We start from the raw sequence: 23,791 nt of genomic DNA on the forward strand, positions 1-23,791 counted from the left end.
CCTTCCTTCCTTCCTTCCTTCCTTCCTTCCTTCCTTCCTTCCTTCCTCTCTCCCTCCCTCCCCTTTCATGTTCCCTTTCGTAATAATGGAATTTGTTTTGCTTATGACTAGTTTCTGAGCTATTTTTCTTGTAAATCCCCCTTTCCTTCTTTTCCCTACCTATTTTCTTGTTGAGTTTAGTATATTTCTATCACTTTGTGTAAGTGCGTATGTGTATGCTTAACCTTCCTTTGTCCAGTTCAGATAAAAGTGAGGTTCATATAATGCCCATTTTCTCCATATCTTCCTCCATGTTCATATACTCTTCATCCCATATACTCCTGTTATGTGAGATGGAGTCCCCTCTCCTTCCTTCTTTCTTCCCCAGTATAGTCTACTCTCCCTCCCATTTCCTTCTTTTCCCAAGACCATCAAAAACAGAATGAAAACACCTACTTTCTAAGCCTGCCTTATTAGATTTATCAATGAACTTTGAAGGCACCAGGTTCTGAAAGGACACATTTTTTTCTCCCTCTATTAGTATGTAAACAATTCATTCTCACTCCCCCAGATAAGCCAGAGTGGTGGTGAGCTTCCCAGAGACCATTCAGGCAGGAGAACCGGGTCCTGCCATGAAAGTGTCTGAGAGTGAAGGGAAGCTGGAGAGTTTGGGTTCCACAGCGACCCTCAACAACAAAAACAGCAGCAGCACCAAGGGCTGGCAGGACAGTGATCACATGGAAAATGTTTGTGGCTATCTGATGAAATATACCAACCTTGTCACTAGCTGGGCTGGCGATACCTGTTTTTGGTTTTCAATAATGAAGCTGGACTATTGAGTACTTTGTGAATGGACAATCTAGAAATCAGAAGCCCAGAGGTACCTTGCTTCTAGCTGGAGCTGTGATATCCCCCAGTGAAGAGGACCCTCGTACTTTCCCTGTAAATGCTGCCAGTGGGGAGCAATATAAGCTCAGAGCCCCAGATGGTAAAGAGTGGCAGCACTGGTTTAGCAGACTTCAGACATGTACACAACACCACACAAGCTACTCGAAAGAATAATCCTCCTCTGAAGCTTGGAGCTTCTCACTTGCATCTCAAGGAAGTGGTAACTCTCCTGGTTCACAGAGGAGACCAAGGCAGAATGCCATCTCTCTTTTTAATGTTGGACATTCCAAACTGCAGTCCATGGGCAAAAGAACTCAGGTGCACCCTGAGCACCTTGTGGAAGTCCCAGAGATGATGTCTCATGCAGGACAAAGAGATGTAGTTAGACTCATTGAATGCCTTCCTGCTTCTGTTCATCTTACCTCCTTGGATCAAGATCTCTTAATGCTCAAAGCAACTTCCATGGCAACTATGAATTGTTTAAATGATTGCTTTCAGATTCTCCTACAACATGCATCACATCAAAAAGGGCCTTTGCCTCCAGGAACAACAACCGAATGGTTGGAAGAAAACTACCTTTGCCAGACCACTATAAGAATGGAGGTGATCAAAGCTTTGCACCTGAGTGGCGGTCAGAGAAGAGCCATCTACTTCCGAATGTGGCCTCTTCACAAGGGAGCCTGAGGAAATAAATGCAGATGATGAAGTAGCGACACATACGATCTGAAGGAAGACCTGGGAGCTGGGTTATCCCACACCTACTGTCACAGCTTCAACAGGCGTGGATTTAGCAAGAGCGGTGCTCCCTACCTCTCTTCTTCTAGAGAAGCGCTTGGCTGGAGTTGTGTGCAGACTCATGTCTCATCCAGACCTCTTTATATCTATCACCAACGGAACTGCTGCTGAAGACACAGCGCTCTGTTTTGGAGGATACTATCTTCCTTCGTTCCGTGAAGGCCTCAAGGGAGCTGTCGCAAAGAAACCCTCCAATCCCATCATTGGAGAAGCATTGCCCTGCTTCTGGAGAATGCCGAAGAGAGGCAGGGCATCCAGCATGGCTGCCAGCTCTTCCTCCCAGGCAAGGCCAGATCAGGCTTCTCTGCCAGAGCCTTTGAGCCAGGAGGAAGCGGACTGTTACACTGTCAGATTTGTTGCTGAACACGTGTCTCATCATCCTCCAGTCTCAGGCTTTATGCAGAATGTGCAGAGAAGATGAGATGTGTGTGAATGCTCACATTTGGACTCAAAGTAAATTCTTGGGAATGTCAATAGGAGTGCCAATGGTTGGAGAAGGTATCCTTAGTCTTCTGGAACAGGAGAGGAATACACATTTTCCCTGCCATGTGCATATGCCCAACCAATTTGAACAGTTCCTTGGGTAGAATTAGGTGGAAAAGTCAATGTCAACTGTGCAAAGACTGGATATTCAGCTAGCATCACTTTTCATACTAAGCTGTTCTATGGTGGCAAACCGCACCAGGTTACAGCTGAAGTAAAACACAATACTTCTATTACTGTGGTATGCAGAGCACAAGGGGAATGGAATAGTGTCCTTGAGTTCACTTACAGAAATGGAGAGACAAAGTATGTGGCCTTGACTAAATTATCTGTGACCAAAAAAAAAAAAAAAGGAAAAGCAGGACCTTTTGCATCTAGACGACTGTGGAAAAATGTCGCAGAGTCCCCGAGGGATTCTGAAATTGATAAGGCAACGGAACATAAGCGAGCCCTAGAAGAGTGTCAGAGGAGTGAAGAGACACACCATGCTGAGACAGGCACACCGTGGCAAACCGAATGTGCTACTGAACAGGGGGAAGGCTGGGTTTATTGTGACCCCCTTTGGAAAAGATCCCAGTGACACAGCCTGCTGAGCGACACGAGCTAGCTAAGACTCGCCAGGATTTGCTTTCTTCTGCTTCCTTTGCCCCTTACACTGTCAGAATGGAGTCACTGCAATGAGTGTCTTGTTTTATGATGGCACAGATTAAAAGGATGCATCTACCAGGGCACGTTAGTACTACCAAAAACCCAAGGTACTGAAGAAAGGTAGTGGACCTTTCCACTAACTTCTTTCATAGAATGCAAACAATGCCATCTTCACGTCTTTTTCATGGATTATTAGGTGATTTGTTTTTATCTGGTTCCTGCTACTAAGGCTTAACCAAGTTTCAGATCACTTGACTTTGCAAGCAGCAGTCAGACCCAGTGGTATGGGCACAAAGGTTCTGATTCTGTTGATGTAAGAAACATAGCCTCTTTTAAGGTCTATGCTTTGTGTCAGGGCCCAACTATTCCCTGCACATATAAGCAAAACCAGAGGAGCTGAAATTTCACAGCTTGTGTTTCAAAGAAGAACTTTATGAAGGAAGACCTCAACCAAGGTGGATTCAGTCCCTGGGCCTGTAATTATTGTCAGAAACCAGCCAGATTGGGGTGATGAGACACTTCTCTTCTTCAGAAAAGACTGTGCCCATATCTGAGAAAAGTATCAATCTCTGTTGGAACTCCCTTTTAAAAAAATTATAAATTGATTAGAATTATAATCATGGAGAATCCCCCCCCCCCCCTTTTAAAAAAACATTTGGGGTTAAGAAACTTACTCAAGGTTTCTTGGCCAGCTTTTTCTGGGTGTGGGGCTGAGTATCCTAGCCCGGATTTGATCCAGGTCATCCCGACACTGGGGCCGGTGCTCTTACTCGCTGAGCCACCTGGCCGCCCCAAATCTTATAAGTTTTAATTGGTAATTTCTTCAAAACTATCTAAGCTTTTTTTTTTTTGGGGGGGGGGTGCTATGATCTTGCAGAGATCTCTTTTCTAGGTTAGTCATTTTCCCTATGAAACTTACATTTCCCTCTACTTTTATAATCTTTTGACTTTGTGGTCATATTCCTTATCTTACAGAGAAATTGTGCTCTATTTGGCCTATTTGAACTCTTAGGGAGTTTGTTTGTCGGACACAGTTCACCTGTTTGTTCTAAGGTGCTGGATCTCCTTGCTGTGCTCTCCTCCCTGGCTATTCCCCAGTGGATTTCTTATTTCACTTCTTCCAGGTACTCATGTTGTCTCTGTGGCCTAGATTTCTTTTCCGTGAAGCTCAACTCAGACATGTTATAAATTTACTCTCTTCCAGGTTCCCCTTTTGGGCTTCTCCCAGTTCCAAGCATTTCTTCATTGTGTTCGGCATTTCTTCTGTTTGCTCATATCTTTACTCTCGGCTTTTGGACTGAGGGCTTGTGCTTGAGTCAAGTTCCCGTATTCTTGGATGGTGTGGGTGATTTTTGGTTATGGTTCAGCTACATCCAACTCTTTGTGGCCCTGTGGACCATATCACATCAATACTGTCCATGGGGTTTTCTTGGCAAAGATACTGCAGTGGTTTGTTATTTCCTTCTCCAGAGGCAAACAGAGGAGAAATGACTTGCCCAGGATCACTCAGCCAGTAAGCATCTGAAGCTGGATTAGAACTCAGGTCTTCGTGACTCCAGGCCTGGAGCTGTATCCACTGAGCCACCTAGTTGCCTCAGGGTGTAGGGGGGCCCTCCTTCTGTAGGAGTCATCTGGACTTTGCTTCCACTGAGGCTCAGCCCTGTGATGTCTGCTTGGCTTCTGGGCTGGTCCTGGCTCCTGCTGGCTCAGTCCCTGGCTTTGTATCTTTCTGTGGGACCAGGATCTTTCACCCTTTGTCTTCTGCCTGCTCTAGCTGGTCTTTGCTCTAGGCTTCCAAAGGATTTTGGAAGTCTTTCTATATCATCTACATCTCTATCTATCTATGCACATAGACACAGATTCATACCCAAAGAAGACTTTGGTTTTATTTGTCATTGCTTCTGGTGAATCTAGGGAATTTTTAGAGCTTATGGCTTATGGGGGGGTAATACATCCTAACATGATCCCATCTTCCCACAATTCTCCAGGAGCTCATGTTAAAATGGGGAGAACAACCTTTACATAGAAATGCAAATATAGAATCTATAAGCTCAAGAGGAAGGCAGCCCCTAAGTTGTGCAGCCTTTGAAGGCAAGAGACTCAGTGAGACTGAAGTGAGGACTGGGCACACTTCAGGTGTGGGGGACCATTTGTGAAAATACTTGGAGACTGGGGATAGAATTTTGTGTGGGGGGCATAGACCAATCCAACTGGAATCCAACTGAGACTTCTGTATATTACCCTGCATGTAGGAGGGAACTTTCTAGCATGAGAGTGGCACAGCCAGGTTTCAGAAATGCCAGTTGGCATCAGTGTGGAGGATGGGTTGGAGAATGTTGAGACAGGAGGCAAGGGGAGCCCATGAGGTGGCCATTGCAAGAAGCCAGGGGAGCCAGGATGAAGGGCTACACTCAGGCTGTGGCCATGAGGAGAGGGATCTTGTTTTGGGAGGGTTTGGGGGAAAGATGTTTCATTCTTGGACATGCTGAGTTGGAGATTCTTGCAAGGCATCCCTTTGGAGCTATTCAGTGGGCATTTATCAAGAAGGGAATAAGTGTCCATCCAGGAGGAAACCCTGAACACCAGCACTGCATGACTTTAATCATATGTCTCACAAGAATTTCTGGTTCAATGTATCCAAAATAGAACCCAATCTCGTCTATCTCAGCTGAGCTCTCCATCATCTTTCCATCACTCAGGTTGGAACCTCAGAATCCTCCTTTTCTCTTCTCTCTTCCTCACCCTCCATGATCTGACCAGTGCCTGAGTTTGGTTGATTCTCCCCCGCCCCCAACATCTCTTGGGCCTGCCTCCTTCCCTCCTCACATGGCTACTCCTTGAGTCCAGGCCCTCACCGTAGCTCTCCCAGATGTTGCAATGAACTCCTTAGCCATCCTCTGGCCTCCTGCCTCTATCCTCTCCCCCGCCCCACAATGATCTTCTTACAGCACAAGTCTGACCAGGTCACCTCTCTCTGCAGGAAGTGCTGCTGGCTCCCTACTGGCTTTTGGATAAAATACCCCAGATGTGGTTTGTCTGATGCCAGCTGACTTTTCTAGGCTTATGGCACATTAGCCCCCTTCATGTCCTCCCATTGCAGTCAGAAGGTCTGCTTGGTGTTCATTCCATCCTCTGCCTCAGCATGGGCTGGCCTCTCTGCACAGGTCATGCTCTCTCCACCTCCCCCACTTCCAGCTTCCTGGAATGCTCAATGCAGGGCTTTCCTGGTCCTTTTCCTCTCACAGACCCAGGGTGGGCTTTCCACATTTTGTCTCTGAGGAGAGTGGAAGCTCCTGGGGGAAGTGGGAGGATTTAAACATTTGTCTTTGCATCACAGAAATATCTCGCCCATAGTAGGTGCCCAAGCTCTTTTTGTTAGATTGGATCTAATTGGAGTGGAGGAGGAAAAAAGGTGACATGGTCAAAAGCTTGTCCGGTGTGTGTCTGTGTGTGTGTGTGGTATGTGTGTGTATGTATGTGTGAGAGTGTGTGTGAGTATGCATGTGTCTGTGTGTCTCTGTGGTATGTGTCTCTGTGTGTATGTGTGTGTGATATGTGAGTGTGTATGTATGTGTGTGTCTGTGTGTCTCTGTGTGTATGTCTCTGTGGTGTGTATGTGTGTGTGGTATGTGTGTGTATGTATGTGTGAGAGTGTATGTGAGTATGCATGTGTCTGTGTGTCTCTGTGGTATGTGTCTCTGTGTGTATGTGTCTGTGATATGTGGGTGTGTGTATGTATGTGTGTGTCTGTGTGTCTCTGTGTGTATGTCTCTGTGGTGTGTATGTGTATGGTATGTGAATGTGTGTATGTATGTGTGTGAGTGTGTGTATGTGTCTATGTATGTGTGTGAGTATGCATGTGTCTGTGTGTCTCTGTGTGAATGTGTGTATATGTATGTGTGTGTGGTATGTGAGTGTGTGTATTTATGTGTGTATGTGTGTGTGTGTGTGTGTGTGTGTAGCAGGGTGAGTATCTTGGTGAGGCCAGAAGCCAGATGACAGGAAGAGAGTGGGAGGTAAGACCTTGGAAGCACCAAGTAGCTCAGTCTGTTTTAGGAATTTGGCAGCAAAAGAAAGCAGGGACATAGCCCTCACCTCAAGGGGATCAAGGGAAAGTTTATTTTTAAGATGTGTAGATAGCACAGTTTGTAGAGGATAGAGAAGGACCCAGGAATAAGGGATGATTGAAGATGCCCCAGGGGTCCTGACCAATGACTTGCTGGGCTGAAAGTCTTGCTCAGTTTTATGACCTTTGGGCACTCTGCCACCTGACTCCCCAAACTCTGGCCCTGCCTGAGTCTCAGTCCCCTAGACTGTATTTGAAAAGGTCTCTTTACCGTGGGGCTGAGAGGCTTTCTGGAGGTCACCTTCATTTGCATTCCTCAGATTGTTAGCTATTTCAAATCTCTCTGTGTGGCGGTGACAGTTTATGCTTTATGATCGATAACCCTAAATCCTTGGTATCCTCTGGAGGCCAGTCTATTGAGGAGCACGTGTCCTTCATCTTATAGCTTTGCATCACTGAGGGAGGGGTATCACCGATGGCTACATTTTTTTCTGAGCTCGGATACTCTCCAGTAGTGTGCGAGAGTTCTCATGGAATATTTTTCTCCCCCTCTCTCTGCTTTGGTATTTGCTTCTGTGGCTATCTCTTCTCAAATGAGGTCATATTTGTAAAGCTCTTAATGGTGCCAGGCACACAGAGGTGCTTAATAAATGCTTATTCCTTCCATTCCATCCCATTTCCCTCTCTCGAATCCTCTCTTCCCCTTCTCTCCCCCTCCCCCAATCTGTTAATCAAGGGTGGTTTGGATGTCAGGGCTTCTCCGGGAGGAGTCTTCCAGAAACAAGGCATTCTATGCAGTGGAGAGGAAAGTCTGTTTTAGATGTGGGGGATGGGAAATGGAACAGGAAGAAGGCTAGATGAACTCTAGTGCCCTTGAAGGGCTGCTGACTGTGAGATGGGAGGAAAGGCGGGAGCCCATGGCTCTCAGCCTCGGATGGCCTTCTGTGCATCAGCCCTGTGCTTGGTGTATGTTCACTGTCTTCCTGAATGTTAACTACCGTGGGTTCCTGGACCTTCATTCTATACAGTACAGTACCTGCTGTTCTTTCCATGGCATCAGGCATATCAGCCCAATGAGCTCAGACAGCAACTTCCTCCTCATTTAAGCCAGTCTTGTGCAGAGTCACACAATTCCAGGCAGATCTATTTTTACTGGTCCTGTTTAGGCTTGCTCCACCCAGAGACAAGAACTTTTCATCCCTGTATTTTAAGCCACATCCCAGAAATCCCATTCCTGCTCTCAGACACCCGCTCAGGCTTCCCAACTGTGAGAACTGGAGCCTATTCAGGTCACCTATGCTCCTAGTTCCTGGTGCTGAGCCCTGCACACTGGGGGCACTTGATGAATGTTGGACAAATTGGAATTAAATTATTGCTCACCTACTGAATGCTCAGCCTCATGCAAATGTCTGGGGATTCTGCCTTTGAAGACATTACATTCTTATGGGGAAGATAAGATGCACAGAAGCAAAGCCAATGACTATAGATTTCTTTGGGAGCGATAGACACATCCATGGCATGGAGCTCAGGGAAAGGAGGGGTGTCCACAGAGGGAAGACATGGCGGGGGGAGGTGGGCCCTGCGATAGGGCCAAAAAGGAAGGCCAGATTGGGGAGGGGTGGAGAGAGGGGAAGGAGCCCAAGCAAAGGCTCAGGGGTGGGAGTGAGGGTAGTTTGGTGGGAATTAGGGAAGGGACCTGAGAAACTAAGAGACTTCAGTTCACCTGGTACCTGTGTCGCAGGCATACAGAGGTTTGCAAGTCACCTCCTTCATTAAGCTGTGAACCTCTGGGGGCAGGGGCTATTCTTGCCCTTTTCTTGTAACCCCAGCACTCAGCACAGTGTCTGGCATGTAGTGCTTTATAAAGTGCTTGTTGACTGAGTGATGGATGTTGGAGTTGAGGCTTGGGTAAGAGTGGCACATGATGGGAGGGCATGAATGGGCTGTGAGTTGGGTCACTGGAGAGAACATCCTTACCCATGAGCTTGCAGATCACAAACATGCCTATGTACATACACACATATGTATCTTCATACTTGGCCTCTTTAATAAAGATCTCTTATTTTAAAGGAAAATGGAATTTAAAAGGCTGCTGTTCTCTTCCAGTTCACCCCCATCACACACAGGACCAGTGACTTTGTCCATAAATGCTCACTGTGATTGTTGGCAGGACACAGAATTGTTCAAAGAAAACCCAGCTTTGGGCTCTTCCCCTTAGTGATGAGGAACAGAGGGAAAGGGCATGGGACTGTTGAAGACAGTTTCTTCTTTGGTGGCAAAGAACTGAAGGGTGGCCATCACCTGGGGGATGGCTGAAGAGGTTCTGGTCTGTGAATCTGATGGGGCGTTATTGTACTGTAAGAAATGAGAAAGAGAGTGGCCAAAAGAAACGTGGGAAGAACCGTACAGAGTGAGGGAGGGGGAAGGGAACAGGTCCAGGAAAAGAATGTCTACCCTCTGAACAATGCTGGAAAGAAAACAGACTTGGGAAGACTGAGGAATCTGATGAATATAATGCCTCAGTCTGCCCTGGTGTGGTGGATTCAGGTTGCACAACAAGCCATCCATTTTGCAATCCACACATCCTGGACAGATTTGCTGGGCTTCACTGCATTAGCTTGTCCCAATTTTTTTAAGTTGGCAGAGATTTGGATGGAAAGTGGGACAGTCAATAGTGATCAGAAGAGAAAAGAAAGAAAAATCTGCACAGAAGGAACAGAAGGCAGTTCAGAAGGACACACAGACAAACAACACAGCTGGAGGATGAGCATGTTGAATGTTACTACAAAGCAGGTTGTATGTAATGAAGACTTACGGTCCATACCAGGAAGCAAGGGGATAAATCTGCAGTAGGGGGCAAGGGGGAGGCGGATGACTAGCTCTTGTCTCTTGGCAGTTTCTTCCTTATGCTGGCTGAGTCACAGACACAACAAGGAAATAGAAAAGGAAAAATCACTCCTGCCAAGGACTTTGAGCTGAAATAGTATCAGAAAAGACAATGCCAGGGCCATGGACAGGCCCAAGGGATGGATTCTGATTCTGAAGAGATTCAGGGTTAAGATATGACTAAAAAATTCTACCCAGGTCTGGAGTTTGAATTAAGCAGCAATGGGAAACTCTGAAGTAGTCCAATAAAAAAGGAAAATTTTTACCTAGGTGTTGATTTAATCTTGTTCAATAATGTTGTTTAATTCTTTCTCAATTCAATGTATATTTATACTTCCAGCTGAGTGCTGTTTGGTATTTCTCTTTCTTCCCCAAAGTCTTTCTTGGATACCTCAGCATGGCTTGGAGGTGACCCTGGTTTATTGGAAGCTATGTCTGTGGCAGGCTCTACCAGGTCAGCAAAGCTTTGAGAAGGGTTCTAGCAACAGACTGGGTTGGCTTCCTGTGAGCCAGCATCACTAAGGAGTAGACAGAGGCTCCTGATCGGCAGCCAGACTGGCCCCTTAGCTGTGACTTCTTCAGCTATTGAGGCCTGTGAAACAAAACTATGCAAAATGACCCTGCTGTGTGGACCTCTGCCACTTCTACAGCAGTAGAGGTGTTAGCCATTTATCACCCTATAAATTCTAACTTGGCTATTGGTGGGAGACTCAGATGTGAGATCCTTGTCCCGTGCCCAATGAGTGCACATATTTGCCATAGGACCAGAATGGAATCCATCTTGACTTTCTTGCTATAAATAAACCCCCCAAAACAGAAGGAAGTTGCAGTTTGATGGAAGAATGACTCATACATTCTCCTTGGAGAGGCAAATAAAGGAGGGGGCCAAGTAGACTTTATCACATTTCCAAAGGCAACAAGCAGTAACATTCTGTGGAACTCTCAGTTGTTTCACCTCATTGGTTAAGACTTTCAAGGAGACCAAATAACTGTACCTTATGTACCTACATCTGATGCAGAAAATAAAGGGAGAGAAATTCTATAAAGAACCTAATAAGGTCATCCAAATTAAAGTTGTGTTTGCACATTGATTCTTGAGCAAATGAAAAGAAAAATGGAATGATGAAAGTAGAATCTGTGACCTTTACAAAAGGAAGAAAGAAGGGAAGGAAGGAAGGAAGGAAGAAAGAAAGAAAGAAAGAAAAGAATGAAGAAAGAAAGAAAGAAAGGAAGGAAGGAAGGAAGGAAGGAAGGAAGAAAGGAAGAAAGGAAGGAAGAAAGAAAGAAAGGAAGAAAGAAAGGAAGGAAGGAAGGAAGGAAGAAAGGAAGGAAAGAAGGAAGAAAGAAAGAAAGAAAGAAAGAGAAAGAAAGAAAGAAAGAAAGAAAGAAAGAAAGAAAGAAAGAAAGAAAGGAAGGAGAGAACTGCCCAGAATCCCTGAACATAGAAAATGAAATACCAATGGAAAAAATTCCTAGATCACCTCTATGTGGAAACCTGAGACTGAAAACTCCAAGAAACCTAGTGGTTAAATTGAGCAATTCAACTCAGAAGCCACAAGTTCTGTGAGCAAATAGGAGAAAGGAAAGGAAATCTGAATAACACAAGATATTCTTCATCCACAAGGTAATGAGGTGTCCTCAAAAGCAATGAAACTTAGGATGCAGCCCAGGGTGAACTCCCACAAATCTGAATTTAACTGTAAATGAAAAATGGTGCATGTTTAATAATAAAGAGGTATTTGAAACACTTTTAGAAAGAAAACCAGCCCTAAAGAGATTGTTGGCTTCTCAGACACCCCAAACAATAGAAATGCAGGAGGAGTGAATGTCCTTTGGCAGCAGCCAAGGACAGCAACAACAGAGTGGCCGCAGAGAGACCACTAAGAGATTCTTTCCAAATATGCCCAAGGAGAGAGAGGTGAAGGCAGAAGTCAGGAGGAGCTAACAGTGAAGAGGTGGGCCTGGTGCTTGATGGACAGAACCTGGCAATCCCTGCCTAGAAATGAGCCACTGTTTTGGGGGGATACATTACAGTGTGGCAGGTACAGGCAGACCTCTTTTTATTGGACTTTGCTTAATGTAGTTGGTCTTTAAGCAAACTGAAGGTTTGTGGCAACTCAACAGTGAGCCAATCCATAAGTGCCGTTTTTTCCAGTAGCATGCATTCCCCTCGTGTCTCTGTGTCACACTTTGGTAATCCTCTCAATATTTCCAATTCTGCATTGTTATTATACCTGTCATGGTGATCTGTGGTCAGCAATCTTTGATGTTACTCTTGGGATTGCTTTGGGGTGCCACGAACCACACCCATATAAGCTGATTGGCCCTGAGGCACAGCAATACTGAAATTAGCCTTGATAAGCCTACAGTGACCTCTAAGCATTCAAGAGAAAGGCAGAGTCAATTGTTGCTGCAAAATTCACTGCTGTCTTATTTGAAGAAATTGCCACAGCCACTCGGGCCTTCAACAGCCACCACCCTGATCAGCTGGCAGCCACCAACATCGAGGCAAGACCCTCCCCCAGCAAGAGGATTGCGACTCGTTAAAGGCTTAGATGATGGTTACATTTTTAGCAATAACATATTTTTAAACTAAAATATGTACATGATTTTAGACAGAATACTATTGCACACTTAATAGACTACAGTATGGTGTAAGCATCATTTTTATATGCACTGAGAAAGCCTCAAATTCCTGTGACTTGCTTTATTTCAATACTTGCTTTATTGTGGTGGTCTGGAACTGAACCCACAATAATCTCCAAGGTATGCCTGCACATGAAAGGGGAGAGGGAAGCAGGGTGTAGAGAGAAATGTATTAGCTCCCTGGGTGATTTTGAGGGCTAACAATGAGGACAGCGACGTGACTTGGTGGATAGAGCCCGGGACTTGGAGTTGGGAAGGCCTGAGTTCAAATCCACCCTCAGACACTCACTAGATGTGTGATCATGGGCCACTTCACTTCCATTAGCCTTAGTTCACTGGAGAAGGAAATGGCAAACCACTCTGGGATTTTGGGTGAGAAAGCCCTCTGAACAGTATGATTCATGGGGTCAGAAAGATTTGGGCATGACTCAACAACAAACTATATGTACTTGGGAACTCCAGTGACAATACAGGAATGGGTGAGGGTAACAAAAAAGTACATCGGAGAACTCAGGTCAGGGATGAGGAATGAGAGGGCATAGCCTTGTGGAGTTCACAGGAGCCTTCCTGTCATGAAGACGGCTATTTTGGACAAAACAATGGGAAGGCACCAGATAACAATAAGGACAGAGACTGCACCTGGGATTTTGTTGGTATTGGGAACTCCCAGATGAAGACATTCCCTCTTCCAGCACAGGTCGGCAATTCCTCTGCAGCTTACAGAAGAGCTACCCAGGGTTACGTAGCCCATGGGTGTCAGAGGTGGACTTCAAACCCAGGTTTTCCTGGTTTCAAGGTAATTTCTTTTGTTTTTTGTGGAGGGGGGAAGGCGGAGCAATTGGGATTAAGTGACTTGCCCAAGGTCACACAGCTAGTAAGTATTAAGTGTCTGAGGCTGGATTTGAACTCAGGTCCTCCTGACTCCAGTGTCAGTGCTGTATTCACTGCACCACCTAGCCACCCCTCAAAGTAATTTCTTTGTCCACTCTGCCATAACTGGCACTTCTGGGCACCAAATAGCATTATCTTAAAGGAAATTGATTATATTTGAATAGGAAATGACTTTACTACTGTGGGAATGGTTTTTGAATCACTTGTTTGGGTCTAGTAGTCACACCACCAACATCTTAGAGCAGAGATAAAAGTTAGTACGAGTCTAGAAGAAAGATTAAAGGTAAGAGAAAGATACCACATACTATTTTTTTTTAAAGCAATTGGGCTTAAGTAACTTGCTCAAGGTTACACGGCCAGTTATTTTTGTGTGGGTGTTAAGTATGAGGAGAGGGTGGTTAATAGTCAAATGGGGCAAAAGGATTAAGAAGGATGAATTCTGAGAAAATATCTGATTTGGCCATTAAAAGACCTTTTGGCAACTGTGCATAACTGAGTTTCAATTGGATGTTGAGGTCAGAAGTCAGATTGCAAAGGTTTAAGGAGTGAGTGAGGGGAGAAGAGAAAGTAGAGGTGGCATTTTCTAAGAGTTTAGCTAAGAAAGGGAGGACAGATATGATTGAAGGTCAAGTGAAGGTTTTTTAAGGCTTGTGGAAATGGTCATATTTGAAAACAAGAAGGAAGGAACCAGTAGATAAAAACTGAAACTTATAAAGGGAGGTAGGGTGATTGAGGGGATAATCCTCTGGACAAGATGGAAGGGGATGGGACCAAGGGCTCACATATGGTCATTGACCTTGGCCAGAAGAAGAGCTCTATCATTATCAGGGATTAGAGAAAAGGAGAAGATAGAGTTTTTAAGTCAATTTAATGACCGACTTTGGCCCTAGAGGAAATCGCTCTTGGGATAATTCTTCCTCTGGGGGGAATTAGGTCGCCTTCCATTTCTTGCTGGGGGATTAGAGGAGGCAGAACAGGCCCAAGTTTGAGCACAAAATGCTCATGGGTAGGTAGCACGTGTCATTGCTCTGCTCACTGGTTTTACTCATCTATTTTCCTTTATTACAAAGGTCACTAATGTGGTAGAAAGAGGCAACGGAAATACAACACAGACTTGTGCAATGTTAACGAAACACAGAAGTCATCATCCTGAGGAAGGCTGAAAATGTGCACAAATACTTTTGGCACCAACAGATCTCGCTTCACAAATCAAGGGCAAAGGCTGACCACAGGCACTGGGTGTGAGAAGTGCAAGTAATATTCCATGAGTGGAATCAGAAGGCCCTTCATGAGCAACCTTCCCATGAACTCAACCAGCAATATGTGAGCAGAGAAATACTGACTAGAGGGCTGAGTCATGTAGATATGGCAGCCATGTAGTTCAATGAATAGCCATCTGGACTTGGAATCAGGAAGACCTGAGTTCAAATCCAGCTTCAGACACTGTGACCCATGATAGACTTGTGACTCTGTCACTCTGAGAAAAGTCACTTAGCTTCTTTTTGCCTCAATTTCCTCATCTGTAAAATGGAAATAATAATAACACCCAAGTGACAAAGCACCTTCCTTGAAGTCCCCTTGTGTGATAGGTAGGGCAAAGATTATGACCTCCATTTATAGATGTGGAAAGTGAGTCTCAGAGAGGGGGCTGATAGTCAGGATGCTTTTGGATCACAGGGAGTTTTTTTGGGTGCTCTTTCCATGTCACCCATGTAAGGTCACTAAGCAGACCAGATCTGTCCCTACGCTTCGCCTCCAGTGGGGGGAGTGCCCCGCCTAAACTCTCACACAGGAGGACACAGCCTTCCTCTCATCTCTAGCCACTCACAGCCTGAACCACAGCCTGCCTACTACTTAATCTCTAAGAACCCCAGAGGTGGGCTCTGATAGGGGGCAGCAGGCCCCAGATGCCCCTCCTGCTGCTCCCTGGGTGCCAGCCCTGCCACACATGAGCCTAACAACATGACTCCAGTTGCCAGGAAGCTTAGATATCTCGAAGCCCCGTTTCCTATCAGTGACTCTTGTTTTCTTGCCCTGCAGGTCGCTTCCTTAACTTTGCCCTGATGGACATGAAGAGAGAGAGGGATGATGTGGCCTAGCAGAAACACCCTGGACTTGGCTTCAGAGGGTGACCTGGCTTTGCAGCTTACTGCTCTCCTGCCCCTCTGTGGGACACTGTTTGCTCACTTGTAAAATGAAGGAGCTGGATGAATGTTCTCCCAAGTTCTTTCCATGTGAAGATGTTAGCTGAGTCATCAGCTGTGGTTGAAGGCTCCCACCCATACCTTTCTAGCCAACTTCCTGGTGTGTGGTCCTTCCATGACAGAAGGTTTGCCTTCACCCTTCCCCTCCAGTCTCGGTGCCCTTGCCCTGATTAGTTTGCCTGGGATGGTCTGGATCTAATTCTAGCCATGTCAACATCTCTGGGAGATCCGCAAGTAAACGGAGCGCTGTCCCTGGTGCTGAGCACATCTCTGAGCTGGGCATAGCTTTCCAGTCAAGGGTCAATCTGAGGGCTATTGGGTAACTCCTTGACTGCAGAGGTTCAGCGGAGATTTTAGGTCCCATGGACATTCGTGCATGAGGCTATGGGATTTCTCCAAGGGACTGCTAGGAACTTCTCAGAGAACAATCTCAAACCTTAGAAAATGCTCTGAAGGATGTGCTATGAAGGAATCTTCTTCCCTAGGGATGCTGAGTACCAACCAATATGAACTGGCCCCATGCCCTCCGGGAGTTTAAATTCTCCTTAGGGAAGCAGCCACACAGATAATCAGACCCAATGCTCAGAGTGAACATAAAGTCATTTGGGAGGAGGAGGAGAGCATGAAATGGGGTTGGGGTTAGCAGGAAAGGCCTTGCATGTGAAGTAACTCTTGAGCTGTGTCTTGAAGCAAGCCAGAGATTCCAGGGAGCAGAGGTAAGGAGGGAGGGCACACTAGGTATAGGGCACAGCCAGGGCAAAGACAGAGACCAGAGACAGAGGAACAGTAAGGAGATAAGTTGGACTGAAGTGCAGAGTGACTGAGGTAGAGTGATATGGAAAGAGTTGTGAAGGTAGATTGGAGCCAGCCTGGGAAGAATTCTAAATAACTGACCAGAAAGTTTGTTTTTTCTAGTGGTAATAAGGAGGCATATGAGGTTCTTGAGTAGGAGAATGACATGATTACACCTATGCTTTAGAAAAGTCATGATGGCAGTCAAGGGGAGGATGGACCAGAGTGGGGACACCAGAGGCAGGGAGGTCAGTGAGGAGACCAGTACAATAGCTCAGGTGAGAGGTGGCTAGGAGGGGAGGTGGAATGACAATCTTTGGTGCCTGCTTGGTCATGCAAAGTGAGGGAAGTGAGGAACAGAGGCTGACTGAGAGATGATCAGTCTGGGGGCCGGGAAGAATGATGGCCTCCAAGAGAGAACTACTGGAGGTAGAAAAAAGGTAAGGACTTTTTTGTGAGGAGAAAAGATAATGAATTGTTTCAGAATGTTGGTGTTTGTGATGCTCATAGGGCAAACAGGTGGAGATACGTGGCACACAGCTGGTGATGGGAGACTCCAGTTCAGGAGAGATGTCAGCTAAGGTAGAAATGGGAGTTATCAGCCCAGAGATGATGTTTGAAGCCAGAGAAGCTTGTAAGGTTGCTGAGAGGGTGTGGAGGGAGGAGTGATGAGGGTTCTATGGTGGGGGGGGGCTAAGTAAAGGAGTCAGGACCCAGATGATGAGCCAGGAAAGGCAGCTAAGGAGGAGGTGATCAGACAGGTGGGCATAACCCCATCAGAGCAGTATCATGGGATTGTGATCTCTGCGGTCCTCCTCCCTGAAGTCTGATGGAAGAAAGAACTGTTCATAGAAAGGATTGTTGATTGACTGACTGACTGAGAGGGCTGCAGGGATGGAATTCAGGAGGATAAGGACTCAGGAAGCCAGTGAAGACAGCTTTTTCCAGCAGTTTGGCAGTGAAGGGGAGGGGAGATAAGGAATAATAGCTTGAGGGATGTTAGGGTTAAGTGAAGGTTTTTCTTTTTAAAATTTTTAATTAATTAATTTTTAGTTTTTAACATTAATTTACACAAGATTTTGAGTTACAAATGTTCTCCCTGTCTCTCCCTTACCCCCACCCCAAGGTAGCAAGCCTATTGAATGCTCCTTCCCCCAATCTGTTCTCTCTTATACATTCCCCCATCCCCCCTAACTTTCTAGTTGGGCAAGATGGATTTCTATACCTCAATGCCTGTATATCTTATTTCCCAGTTGAGAGTGAAGGTTTTTCAAGGGTGAGAGATATAGGGACAAGTTTGTGGGCAGCAGGGAAGGAGTCTGCATTTGGGGTCCTGATGATGCCCAGCATCATCAGGTGGGTGACCTTGGGCACTTTCCCCCTCTTTTGTAAAATCACAGTACCAAAGGGCACACTGGGAAGCTCATGGATTCATAGTAAGGAAAATGCTCTTCAAACCTTAAAGCGCCTGCACAAGGTGATTTAGCATTGCGAGGATTGTCACATAGAAGAGGGATTAGGTTTGCTTTGTTCAGCCCTTGAGGGCAAGGTTGGAGGCAGTTGGAAGGAGGAGAGAAGACCTAGTGAGCCACAGAAAGGCAGGTTTTAGCATGTTGGAAGGAAAAAGCCTAGCAGATGAGTTGGGATGGGGCACCCCCACCCAGATCTGCAGCCAGGGACTGGAAGCCCATTTGCCAGGGAGGTTGGAGATAAGGAATTCTTGATCATATACAGTCTGAACCCAAAGTCTCAGAAGCCCCTTTCAGCTCAGAGAGACTGGAATCAATTGAATCTGGTACACATTCATTAAGCACCTGTTGTATACAAAGGCCTGTGCTCCAACCCAAAGCATAGCCCAGACCCTCAAGTGGCTTACATTCTAGGGGAAAGGGGTATACAACAGGCATCCACAAGATAATTGGAAAGAGAAGACAGCATGAATAACTGGGAGCTGGAGGCAGAGGCAGAGCCTAAGGGATCTTGTTTAGAACTGTGCTGGATTCTAATAGATTCAGGTGAGGAGGGCATTCCAAATCTGGGGGACAGTCTGGACAAAGACACAGAGGTTGGAGATGCCAAGTTTTAAGGAGGGGTTGTGGCTGCAGCGTAGCTTGTGTGAAAGGGCATTGCATGTCTACAACAAGCCTGTTTCCAGGTAGATTAGAGCCAGAATGCAAAGGGCTTTAAATATCAATCTGGACAGTAAGATACTTTTTACTAGGGTCACTAGGGAGCTACAGGAGATTCTTGAGGGGAGGAAGTGACATGGGACTATCTGTGCTTGAGAAAGATTATTTTTGGATCTCTATGGAGGATGGATTGGAGAGGAGTTAGGCCAGAAGCCAGGAAACTACTTAAAGACTATTATAACAGTCCAGGGAAAAGGTGAGAAGGGTGGTCAGGTCAGTGGTAAGAAGGAATCAGATATGAGATGTTTTGGAGAGATGAGACTGCACAAGAGTTAATGAAGCAGGAGTGAAGTCTCGGCCACAGAACAGGGACAGGACACGGCACTGAGGCATCTGAGGAGGGGCCAGGGGCCAGGCTCCATGGTCTACAGGCTGGTGTTTGCATCTCTACAGCTTGACCGCCCCAGCATGCGTTAACACCAGATCTTTCCTGCATGTAGGGAGTGTTGTGAGCATGGCCTCCCCAGTGAGTGTCAACCCCCCCCCCAGCTAGACAGGGCAGGAAGCTTCTTCTCCCCCCTCCCCATATTCCCTGTCCGAGATCAGGAAGCATTGCTCTACAATGGGAGAATTTGAAACCCATACCTACCCTAGGCTATCCGGGGGTGGGGGCTCTGGGCACAGAGCAGGGAGCCGCTTGAGAACAGAGCCCTCCCTCCAGGATGCAAGCTCTCTGGGCTTTGCTGGACTTATCTGGCCATTTCCTGATGAGTCAAGGCTCTGGTAGTCGTCATTCCAGGCTGTTGTTTCTGATGACTGTTTGTGATTCCTCTTTGGTCCCCTCCCTCCTGAAATTACTGCCCAGAGACACCGTCCCTTCTGAGAAGACACAACTGGGAGAGTCCTCCAGGGGAGGAGGAAGCCATGCTCCCAGGCTTGGGTCAGTCTGTGATCAACCTTCCCAGTGGTAATAGACATCCGCACCCCACTCTCAATGCTTTCAAAGTCTTTTACATACATGAGCTCACTTGGGACTCACTACAGACCTATGAGGTATTTATCACCCCTGTCTTACAGATTAGGAAACTGAGGCTCAGGCACATGACATGACCTGCCCAGGGTCACACAGGTAGTAAGTATCAGAGGCAGGATTCAAACCCAGGTCTCCCTAACTCCAAGACCAGTACTAGCCACTGTGACCTTCTGCCACATTTAGCCACAGGGACCTTTCCTGACAAAGGGAAGTAGCCTGGAAACCTGACTGTGTTTTGTCCCAGAAAGGTTCCTCAGCTTGTAGCTGGCAATGAGGCTGCAGGAGGGTGGGTGAGGACTCGAGAGGCCTCTGTCCATGGAAGGCTGGAGGGCTGGAGCTGGCCTATGTTCTGACTGTTCTCCTCTTGAGGAAATGAGGAGCTGGCTTCCTTCTGCAGGTGCTTAGCAGACAAACTGAGACCTGGGAAAGACCTAAGCTTAAAAAGGTCCAGGTCCCAACTGCATCCTGATGTAATCTTGACACTGGACCCAAGTGGCTCCAGAGGAGAGAGTGAGGCTGCTGACTTTGCCCTGGTGATTCTGCCTGCATGTCATGGTCCTCTTAGAGAATGAAGGACCAGCATCATCAGGCTGAGCGGCTTCTTCCCTGCTCACACTTCTGATCATTTGAAGCAGCTAGGGGGTGCCATAGTGCACACATGGTTGGGTCTGGAGTTAGGAAGACCTGAATTCAAATTCCACCTTAGGCACTTACTAGCTGTATGACTCTGGGTATGTCACTTAACTTCTGTCTACCTCAGTTTCCTCATCTGTAAAATTGGGATAAAAATAGCATTTAACTTTCACAGGGTCAAATGCACTATTTGTAAAATGCTTAGCACAAGACTTGTCATATAGTAGGCGCTTAAGAAATCTTTCGTTCTTCCTTCCCTTCCTTCCTTCCTTCCTTCCTTCCTTCCTTCCTTCCTTCCTTCCTTCCTTCCTTCCTTCCTTCCTTCCTCCCTCCCTTCCTTCCTTCCTTCCTTCCTTCTTCCCTCCCTTCCTTCCTTCCTCCCTCCCTCCCTTTCTTCCTTTCTTCCTTCCTTCCTCCCTCCCTTCCTTTCTTCCTTTTTCCCTTCCTCCCTTTCTTCTCTGTACCAGTTTCCGCCTCTGTAAAAAGAGGGTCGGACTGGGCAGTTTCTAGGGTCCCTATTGGACCCATGTACACGATCCTTTGATGCAGCCTTCCTATTCAGAAGCAAATTTTGAGCTCACCTAGGTGATGAGAGCAGCACCTTTGCAAAGACTAACATTTTCAGGGCTGAGGAGGAAATTGGTATTTGAATTCCAGGCAGTAACATGAGCAAGGCTCCTGACCTATTGTGTCCCTTCCCCCTCCCAGCCCTTTGGAGGCACCCAGGGAAACTTGAGGATGCCATCTCCTTGGGCTTTCCCAGGGCCCCTAAGGGGCTGGGATTTTCCACAGGTGAAGGGTCGCCAGCTACAGGAACCTCCTTGTCCTTGTCCTGGGTCCCTGAATCCTTGGCCTGATCCTGTCTGGAAATGTTCCCTGTTAGCATCCCCTCTGCCCTGCTTATCAGCCCAGACTCACATAGGCTTCTCAGCGTAATCATGGAGAGACACAGAGGGCAGTGCATTGCCCTAGAGAAGTGACCTGATCAAGGTCTCACAAGGATTATAGCAGGCTTAGGTACAGCAAAGGTGGGAGCCAAACCCAGGACAAAGGCTTAAAGCAAAGGCTGTGTCCTCCCCATCTCCTGCAGGCTGCTGGGGTTCCCCTCAGTAAATGAAGCCTTTACTGGCCTACCTGGGGTTTCCAGATAGAAATTTCCCCTGGGGAGAAGGGGTGTCCTCGGGAGACCTGCCTCTTGATCTCACTCCTCCTCTGGGACTTGGAGTTCCCCACGAAGTGGATAGCATCTCCAAAAGTATAGATGGATGCCCCTCTAGGGCTTCTCACACTTTGTGGCTCTTCCTGGGCTGCTGTTCTCCTCTAAGCCGCCTCCACCCAGGGATCCAGCCTTCCTTTCTCTGAGAAGCAGACCCAAGCAGTATGGGGTAGGACCAGAAGGGAACTGGCCTCCTTTCCTGCTCACGAGTGTCCCCGAGGGTGGGGGGCTTCTAGATCGACTCTTCATGGATGCAACTACTTGGAACCCTGTCATCTGATAGTGCAGGGAAATCAGGAAGGCCCAGGACCCTTCTTCCCCATTTGCCCAGAAAAGATGCTGAATCTCAGTGCCCTGGCTGACCACCAGGCTTGCGTGGGCTTCTTAGAGGATGCCAGGGCTTTGGAGGGTGCCAGCTCTGACCTGGTTGGAAGTCTCCTTGATTGTGAGGACAAGCTGCCTGGCCTCCAGAACCCCCTGTCTCTAGGGGAGGTCCATGGCAGGCACGATGGAGAAGGGGAGAGGAGGGGTCCCAGGGGACACAGCAGAGAAGGGCTCTGGGTTGAGGCATGAGCAATTTCTGTGGGGCCATTTCTGTAGTGGTCTCTATTCTTTGTGTTTTAATCTTCCCAGCAGCCCTGGGAGGAAGGGCCTGGGGGACAGAGCAGGAAACTGAGGACCAGAAAGGGGGGCTTGCTTCCCAGAGCCTTGTGGCTTCTAGCAGCAAATGCAGCATGTGAGCCTGCACAGAAGCCTTTGACTCCCTGGTCAGTCTGGGCTTATTTTCTTCTTTGACCTGAGAAGCCTCCAGTGAAGACAGGGTGGGTTAGGAGCCCCTGAGTAAGGCACGTCACCTCATGTGGCCTCAGTTTTCTCAACTGTTAAATGGGGAGAAGCTGGTGGCAGACTAGATCTCTATGGTCTTTTCAGCTCTGTAATCTGTGAATTTAGAGAAACAATGTGGTAAAGTGGATAGAGTTGGTCTCAAGTCAGCAAGAGTCAGCTTCAAGTCTCTCCCTGACTTTGATTGTCTGTGTGACCCTGGACAGTCATGGCCCTCCTCATGGCTCTGGGCAGTTCTCTAAGACAACAGATCTGAGGGCAGGTACCAGATTGCTTTGGTCAGAGTTTTTCTTACCCTGACTTCCCTGGGAATGCCAATGAGACCACAGGATCAATCTCTGTCCCAGAGTTTATGCCCCAGAGAGAGCTACCAGAGGGTCTGAACATAGTGTGGGGCCATCGAGACTCAGGTCCTAGGACAGAGGGCTACAGCCTGATTCCCTGTGGACAGTTAGGGCCCTCTCCCCCAGCTCATTGCCAGCCTTCCAGTGTGCCGCTCCCCAAGGTTCCATGCTTGGGGAGACCCTCTCCCCCAGCTCATTGCCAGCCTCCCAATGTGCCACTCCCCAGGGTTCTGTGCTTGGGAGAGGCTGGGCAGGGCCTCACATTCTTGGGGAGCAGAGTGGCCAGCTCAGGGTGCACTGCTCTCTGAAGGACAGTCAGGGTTGAGGACCCCATGGCTGTATTTTCATTGGAAGAAAAGTCCTTGAGCTGCATGTGAAATCTGTGCCCCAGTGGGGCTGTGTCTAATCTGGGTTCCCTACCCATATTTGAAAAGTTTTGATTACATGTAATTCTGGAGGGGATTAGGGTAGCCAGAGGATTGACGGCCCTCTGCATGCCAACACAGAAGCCTGTGGGTCTGGGCAGGAGGGCCCTGCCCTCTTCCTCTTCATCTGGCTCATCCAGGGGTCTTCAGAGATGCAGACTTAGAGGAGGCCTGAGACCTAGCCCCCTCTATCATGGGAGAATTGTTAGTCATATTGGTGACAGGGGTGGGGGCAAGGCAATCATCAAAGTCCTCTCCAGAGAGCAGGGGGCTGGGCACATGACAGTATGGGCCTTTGGTCAGGGAAGGGCTGGCCCAGGGTCTGCCCCTCAAGGTCTCAATCAGCAGAATGTATGCAGGAGCTAATCGGTAGCAGTGTATGGCAGAGGCCACTCAGGCCTTCAGTTAGGGTGGCATTTAGGGAGGGATGAAGGGAGATGCTTCTGTTGGAACCAGTATGGTGGAGACCAAGCCAAGGTGTTTGACTGCCTTCAGGGGCCCTGCCAAGGTCATTGTGGCACCAGCTGCTTGCCCGCTAGGTGCTGGGAGGGGGGCAGGTTCTCCCTGGGTGTGTGCTGGAACTGGAGTAATTGGGCCTGGGGCATCCTGTAGAATTACTTGGTTTACTGAGAGAGCTATAAAAGATGATTACATGATCACTGAATCAATATTTCCCCACCACTGCCCAGGAGAGCCAAGCTGGGCCCCTGAGCCCAGGAGTCCCCACTGCTGTTTGCTCATTAATCTGGCAAATGTTCCACCCATTCCTGACCCCTCCTCTTCCCCTTCTCCTCCCTGTGAGGGCGACACCTGGCCACCCAGCAGCCTGCATATAAGCCAGAACCCCTCTGCAAACTCGTTCTCCAGCCAGCCCACCCAGCTGAGCCAAC

At 47.4% G+C, this 23,791-nt stretch overlaps 1 pseudogene; it reads left to right on the plus strand.

The window, feature by feature from the left end:
- The window catches only part of LOC138176482 (oxysterol-binding protein-related protein 11 pseudogene), a 25,652-nt pseudogene extending 22,826 nt beyond the window's left edge, over positions 1-2,826 (plus strand).
- Positions 2,827-23,791: the final 20,965 nt, after the last annotated feature.

This window comes from Petaurus breviceps, unplaced genomic scaffold, assembly GCF_028583685.1.
Source record: "Petaurus breviceps papuanus isolate PSGF00001 unplaced genomic scaffold, PetGlider_PUasm1.0 89693, whole genome shotgun sequence".
NCBI classification, from domain to species: Eukaryota; Metazoa; Chordata; class Mammalia; order Diprotodontia; family Petauridae; genus Petaurus; species Petaurus breviceps.